Here is an 8,472-nt window from a genome sequence, read left to right on the forward strand (position 1 = left end):
TATAGCAAAAAGACAGTCACAGAATAAGCTTTCAGCTTCAGCTGCCAGAGACTGCAGTCATGAGTGTGCAAGTTGTGTTTGCGCGTACGCGCGCGTGTGTGTGTGTGTGTGTGTGTGTGTGTGTGTGTGTGTGTGTGTGTGTGTGTCATCTATTTTTGACAAAGGCCTTGTTGGCCAAAAGCTTAATCTGTTATACTCTTTTTGCTGTGCCTATCTGTGACTCTGCATCTTCGCTATATGGTGGGTAGCAAATACTTAATTTTTTTTTTAACCATTAAAATCTTCTAAAAAACTTTTGGTTGCTGCATTACCTGTTAGTAGTTCCTTTATTACAGGATCATACACAAACAGTTTTGTGATGATTTAACTGCATGCTCTGGTGTATTCATATAATTTAATAGCAGTTCAGTATAAATACACAGTCTCCCAATGTTAAGACAGCACTCAAATTGTCAGAACTCCCTAAACTGGGGATGGTTACAAGATGAAGTAGGCTATCAAAAACTCCAATGGGTGGCAGTTGCGTGTAATGGAATTTTTGACACTTCATCTCATAGCTTTCCAATTTAGGCAGTTATGGCAATTCAAATGCCATCTGAATGTTGGGAGAGCGCATATTAAATTAACCATGTTAAATTACTTATATGTATATACCTAATGATGCAATTAAATCATTGCAAAATTGATTGCATTATGATCCTGTAATAGAGGAACTACTAACATCTAATGTGGCTACCAAAAGTTTTTTAGAAGATTTTAAAGATTTAATTAAAATATTTGTATCATGTATCTAAGCTGTGAATGCCCAAATCATAAAATCATAAACATATGAATATTCTCCTATCTCACATATCACTTCTAAAGCTAATAAGAAAATAGAACTCGACTAAAAACAGTTTGAACAGTGGCATACAAATTTTTCCGACATTCCTATGATACATTCTATGATGAAGTGGTTAACAACATACCCAGCAACCTGTCAATATTTGAAAAGCTGTCCAGTGACAAAGAAAACAGTGTACAATCTTTCTGTAGTATTAGCAGTGACCTTGAGTTCTACTTTGTATAGTTCAGTAGCAGAGATTAACTGCTTTAAATTCTAGTTTTTTGGAACAGGAGTTCAGCAGCACATGCTAAATGCATCTGCTTCAATAAAACTACATGACAATACAGCAATATGAAAAATGATCTGGTGCCCTGGTCAAGCCTGAGTATTCATCCTGAATATACAAGCGAACTAAACAAAAACCTATTATCTTTTTCTATACTTGCATGTCACATCTCACAACAATTCTATATTTACTTCTCTCACCCTTACCCCTTGCTGTATTCATTTTTCTCATCCATAATCCTTTACACAGAAGATATTGTAATACATGGAAATACGGAAGTGTCCGATCCCGCCCGTCTGCTTTGACCCCATGATGTCAAAAATATGGCGGAAATGACCACAAACCACGATTCCAATACGGTGCATATAAAGTTCTTACGTACACATTACGAGGACGAAAATACATCGAAAAACAAACACACACACATTCCACAAAAAGCCTAATGACACTAACGGGACAGACGCAGGAAATAGGGGGTTTTTGGGTGGGGACAAACTAAATATAAACAAATTTAGACACCCACCCCCATACAAAACCACACAAAACTACGAAAAAAACCGACATCACAAAACTCCCCAAATACCACTATACACAATATCATCTGGAATCGGACACTTCCCTTGAACTATATAGCTCAACAGCAGTTCCCAATCCCATAAATTGGGATCGAACACTTCCCTTTACCTACATAGCTCAACAGCAGCTCCTGATCCCATAAATTAGGACTTAACACTTCCATTGACCTATATAGCTCAAAAACATCTCCCGATACCAATACCAACATTCACAGCCACACATTGGGATCGAACACCTTGACCTGTTATCCTTACGACATCTCGACATACAGCCGTCCCTGGTCCGAGATGCCGGAACTTTAAGTAAGCCTTATTTCTTCACGACTTCATCCAATCCAAATAGCTCAAGAAATTTTACTAGAGACAACGCACTGTGCCCCATCATAGCCGACAACTGAAAACTGTTGACCCTGTCAGTCATATCCATACCTACCAAAGACATCAAAAAAAGCAATTTACCAAAATTCACACATGACGCCACACTCCCCAACTAAACCAAAAACATCACCTAACACACCACCAGAGAGCACCACCGATCACATCAAAACGACACCTACAAACATGCCACTCTCACAAACTAAATTCTGTGCCGCCGTGACATCACACACCACAACAGCCTTACGTCACGGGTCAAAGCCGGCGGGTGGGATCAGATGCTTCGGTCGACCCGTAATACATTTGTAAACTAATTTTTTTCTGCATACTGAAAAAATTCAGCATACAAAAGCATTTTTAATGACACACAAGTATGAAATTCATATTGTAAACTGACACTGAGGTTTCTGTTCCCTCCCTAGACTATTAATGCATTTGTCTTGAAAATCAAAGGAGCAACTTGTCAGTGAGTGTACAGCATGCACCTCCACTTCTATCAACATCGAAACTTAATCCTGAATGTGCCTCAAGGCTGTGCATTTATTCTTAATACATCCTCTGTTCATTCATTTTATTTCAAGTATAAATTTACAAAGTTATGATTGGGTAATCACACTTGCCAAGTAACCTGCTGAACAGGAGAGCACAAGTGAACAGTGTACATTATTAATATAAATATTATTATAAAACAGGGATGCAAGTTTCACTAATTCAACAGAAAAGAAACTCTGCTATGCTTTAAATTAATATTCACTACTTTAAATGTAAATGGTTTTGGTTAGACTTTATTGTGACTGTTACTGATAAAGAGTGAAACAAGAAATTTACTGTTTCCAGGCACTATTTCCACAAGACGTTTCAAAGGTTTAAACCTCCATAGGTGGATTTATGTGCACTAATATGCCAAATACTTTGGTGTAATCTGTGGCACTGTGTGGTAAAGAAAATACATGGAAAGGAGCCTGTAATCAATGAAGGTATTTTCATTTCATTTATTTTATTTCCTCACTTATATTTTCATTCACACTTTCAGCCAAAGAGATCCACCAAATTGCGAGCCATGTACTGACAAGTGTCTTTTTCCACCTACTGGACAGTGCCACAGGTTAGGTCCAGGCCTTAATGAAACACATATGTGTCACGTTAATCAATATAAATCCACTGATATTGGAGGTTTAAATATTCAAAATACATAATGAAAATAAATAAGCACTTATCGGTAATAGTAAACTTATTTCACTTGATAATCACTACTTCCTAAATATGTGCCCAGAAAAAGTATACCTGTAAATCCCAAGAATAATACCATAGTTTCCTAATTTTTTGAGTGAAGGGTCACAATCCTTAAGGACAACGTAAATGAAAATAAATGAACTTACTTAACTTCATACTCCCAAAGTTGCCTGCCAACCTTCCTGTTAAAGTAAAGGAACCCAATCATTTCTACGGAGACAAATGATGATGACAGCAAGCATGGATGAACTGCTGTTAATGCTCTGCTCTATGCCTCAATATAAAGAAAATTGTATACCTGTCACCAGGTGCAAGTAATACAGACAATTTAAAGGTCACTGCGATACATCTTCAAGTATTTTGGCTCAAAAATCACTGCTGAAATCACAAGCTGCACAAGCCATGGGTGGCTTCAATAGCAGAGTTTGAGTTGTGTACTTTGTAATAAGTAGATCTCAGACTGACTCAAGTCTAAAATATCCGCTCTGCAATCCACCCAACTGCCTCAGACAGAGCAGAAAGTTGGCCTGGTGGGGGGGGGGGGGGGCGCAAAAGGGGACAGAGCAAAAAGTCGCTACACTGGAAATCAAAGTGCTTCAGTGGACATCTGACCTGACACTTCATGATCATCTGACCAATCATGAAATAGCAGGCCGTATGGAAGGGCACCTATTGTTGATAAAACAAGGGAAAGCCATCCATGTAGTAGTATGGACATGTACTTTGAGCAGATCAAGATACAACAGCAAAATGCAGGATTTCATTGAAAGTCGAAGGTAAACAACCTTCAGAACTGGGAAACTGGGGCAACGCTGATTAGATACCTCCCTACACAGACTAAGATAGCAGGTCTCTACCTCAACCAAGCACAAAATTGTGTCAAGCAGTGACAGGCAGCCAACATTTCATCCCCATCGACGCGCAAGTCGCCGAAGTGGCGTCAAATCAAGAGACTTGCACCAGGCAAGCGGTTTACACGACGGGAGGCCCTTGTCACACACCATTATTATTATTAATAATTATTACCATCCTTCTTATAAACAGACCTCCCAATGCCACGATGACATTTCTATAGTTAATATAGGTTTTTGAAAACCCGAACTTTCACCAGTATGCTACAATACTCCTGCTTCATCCCAGAAAGGATAGGACACAGAGAAAGACATAGAAAATGCTTCTCCCAAAATCAGAAAAAAGAGGGAGAGGGAGAGGGAGAGAGAGAGAGAGAGAGAGAGAGAGAGAGAGAGAGAGAGAGAGAGAGAGACTTAACAGAAGCCTAACATATCACTTCATTAACTCACAGTCTAGTATCTTTTAACCTAGGCCTTGAACTATACTACACACCACGTCAGTATTTAGCCTCAACTAAGATTGCATGTGTTATTTGTTGGCTTTGTCAACTCTCAATCAAATTGCCATCTTTCAAGGTACTCTATATCTCAGGCTACACTACAGATCAGTCTGTCACAACAACTTATATTCCAAAAACATAATGCCAATTTTCTGTTCTCTTCATCTCCACATGTCACATCTTCATTACATTACGAGATGAAGCTGACATCTGGTATTGGCAGTTGCAGCTGACTTGACAATGACCCTGATGTTAATTTTATCAATTCTTTTTAAAACTTAACATTCTTATTTGTTCTGTCAGTCACACAGACTTTGCCATTTAGAATAAAATATGACAGTATAAAATTTACAAGAATGCTAACATCCGAAGAAGCAAGTTTATGTTTTTTCTGAAGACCTTCAAATCTAGAATGAGTAGATACAGACTATTATTCCAAAAAAATAGCAATAAGTGCAAAAAAATCCATTAATTAAGTAATTCACTGTCCAATGAAAATGGAGTTTGGAAAATGCTTGACCTGATTTTTTTTATGAGTAATAATCTAAAATAATTTAAAAGTAGTTTCATATTGCTATTGATGCACAACGAAACAAACGTGAGCAAATAACATACCTAGTGTTTTACTTTTTGGTAGCTATTTGACAATAATAGCGTGCAAAGTATACATAACATTATGATAATTGAAAAAGAAAAAATCTTTCTATTTAATCATTTCTCTACGTCTTACTGTCAATGACTTCAATAGTTGCTCTAGGACTAATACAATACACATAAATGTCAAGTCATATGTACATTGTCACAGCATATACAATTACTTAATCTTTTACACTGAGCACTATGTGAATTTACAAGTCAATGTTGTAGATGTGGACACAAAAATTAATATCTTACCAATATGTCACATCTTACCATTAGAGAGGAAAGAGTGTAAATGAAAGCTAAAAGTAAAGTTGGACAAAGAAAAATTCAGACCCATCTTCTTCTAATCAGAATCATCAGAATAGCAGATGAACATTGACTATCAGGCAGGCTATTAGCCAAACGAAGTAAACATTCTGTACTTGTTCATCAAAAATATTATGGACTGTCTGAAGTATTAATTTAATATCCAGGAAATTAACTTGTGTACATGGTACAAAATTAAAATAAGAGTTGGTAGGTACTTTGAGTTCATAGTGCAGTTATAAACCAATCAAGTATAGTTATCCACATGTCAATTATAACTGTGGTCAGTCCATCAAGTGCAATAATAATGGGCACTGTTGTATGTAGTTTAGGAAACTTAAAATTTATAAAAAAAATCGTTTTTATATTACCAATAAAACAACTCAGTCATGACTGACAGAACAATTCAAAGTCACTTTACAAATGAAGAACGTTGTTATTGAGGTGTGTGCAAAATGGAATGTTAGTTTTACAGAAACAGTTTCAAGTGAACTTACATTAATCACGGAAACTCAATATACGTGCGAAATCTAGTGCAGACACAAAAATGAAATTTGAAATAAGTATTGAAATTTTCAGAAATAAGTATTGAATATGTACAAATGACACTTTCATGACACTTACATTATAGACGGTCCGAAGGTAGTGCGCAGTTCGTCAATAATGGTTATAAATGTTACCAACCAAACTAAATTTGTACCAAACAAAAAACTTGTAATTATGGCTTCATAATTCTGTTCTCTGAGAAAAACCACCGAATAGCTCAACAGAAACGTAGATACTATCGCTTATGAATGTTTTTGTGGAACAGGATGTTGTAAATAGAACATAATACGTTACACACGCTATACGAGACATATCGCGTTGGCCCCATGTGGACACAAGTTCCAGACTCCAGCTATCGTAATGTTCCTTGAACACTCGGCAACAAGTACAAGTGATCCGATATAATAGGGAAAAAAAGAAAAAAATAGGCCCCTTAGTAATGACTTGACATTTACATTTATTTCTAGCGTTCAAAAACACCGCGCTGGCTAAGTAGTGCCAAGCTATCAGATAACCGAACGAGTCTACTACAAGCTGTCACGCATCCCAAAACGATATTACCACTAACAATAACACACCGACGCCGGTAACAAATATACACAATTCTATATATCACTCACAATTTCCCGTAAATAACCCAGTCCACAACATTGTTAGGTCCCCAACTCCATACTTCTACACATGTACACACTAGTTTAGTGTTACTGCTGCAAAGATAAAATACATGAGTAAAAGACCGATAACAATATCGATTATGTTCTGCACATACCAAGGACGTTAATTATATATGAACACAAATGACGCAGGTAAACTGTATAGAATTCGACACAGATCACAGCTTATTTTACACATTCATTAATTGTAAACCATGTCAATAATTAACAAGTCTGTAATATTTGATACTATACGTGGCATAGAGAGTTGACAGCCACTGTCGCAATGCTGTTTTTTCGTCAAATTTAAGGCTGTGATTCAGAACGAAAGTCATAAAAATAACGTAATCTTTATGATTCACAACTGTGGCTGCGTTCATATAGTAAGAGGAGATGACGCTACAGATTTATACTGTACGTTACTTTGAAGCTAGCGCCGCCATGTTACATGCCACAAACACAACTTATTTTACTTGTTCATTAATTGTAAACCATGTCATTAATTAACAAGTCTGTAATATTTGATACTATACGTGGCATAGAGAGTTGACAGCCACTGACGCAATGCTGTTTTTTCGTCAAATTTAAGTCTATGAGTCAGAACGAAAGTCATAAAAATAACGTAATCTTTATGATTCAAAACCATATAGTGCGGGGAGATGACACTACAGATTTATACTGTACTTTACTTTGAAGCTAGCGCCGCCATGTTACATGCCACAAAACATTGGCAGACCAGTGTTTACGATTGCTCCATGTTCTTAACTTCTGTCGTGTGCAAGATCAAGTTGTTTTAAATAAAAACTGGACAGTGCATTCGTGAATAATACAGCGTCAGGAAAGCATTTTCGGATGTTTTCCTGATCTTAAATGCATATTTGATCCAGTAATACAACACATTTCTCCTCTTTAATGTAACTTTATTTCCAAGAAGAGAAGCATGTGATATGAGAAGGCTGCTTTCGTAATCCAGCATTTTCTTTCGTACGAAATGACGAAACTGATGTTCGCTCTATGTTCTCTTACCGAAAATGCTGAGCACATATCTTGTTATGTTTGGACGTATTCAACCTTTCCTTCTCACAACGCTCACCCAGAGAGTTTTGCGAGTTGGGCTGATAGGAAATCTTAAGTCAAGTGGCAAAAGTAAACTGCTCAACCAAAATTTATGTGTATAAAAGACAGTATCGCTTCAACGAGTCCACTTATGAATAAAATGTGGTTTCTTTACACTTTAGCCTATAATCAGAATCAGTAAACGACGCAAGCTGGGATTTTTGATCGAAATTCTTCCACCCCGAAGCTAATGTTTGCTGCAGCTAACATGGTGGACGTCGGCTTCAAGTTGTTGACTTCATGACAACTTCTCTTATTATACTTCCACGGTTGTTAACCTTCGACCATAGATATCTCTGGTAGAATTTATTAACTATAGCCGCTAATTTGTTATCCAAGTGAAGTTATCATTAGTTGCGTCCTGCGTATATGCCCTCTGGCTCCAGCAATGGTCGGAGTACCTGTCCACATTTCGCGTCATTTTTCCATGCTCATATTTAACCATGACGTCCAGAAATGGTAGGCAACCATCCTTTTCAACTTCCATCGTAAACTGAATGTTTGTGTTAAACGCAGGGTGGATGGGTCATTGGGTCATTCTGTCTATCGAAAACCCACGCATA

The 8,472-nt window shown here is 37.2% G+C and overlaps 1 protein-coding gene across 2 annotated transcripts in view; it reads right to left on the reverse strand.

Moving 5' to 3' along the window:
• The window catches only part of LOC126248120 (zinc transporter foi), a 164,182-nt gene extending 157,337 nt beyond the window's left edge, over window positions 1-6,845 (reverse strand). The window contains exon 1 of one of the 2 annotated variants that reach the window (XM_049948803.1): window positions 6,761-6,845. The gene's annotated coding sequence lies outside the window, so the exon portion shown is untranslated. Of the gene's footprint in view, window positions 1-6,218 lie in introns of both variants that reach the window. The other variant, XM_049948802.1, reaches the window with a different exon arrangement.
• Window positions 6,846-8,472: the final 1,627 nt, after the last annotated feature.

This window comes from Schistocerca nitens, chromosome 3, assembly GCF_023898315.1.
Source record: "Schistocerca nitens isolate TAMUIC-IGC-003100 chromosome 3, iqSchNite1.1, whole genome shotgun sequence".
Taxonomy (NCBI): Eukaryota; Metazoa; Arthropoda; class Insecta; order Orthoptera; family Acrididae; genus Schistocerca; species Schistocerca nitens.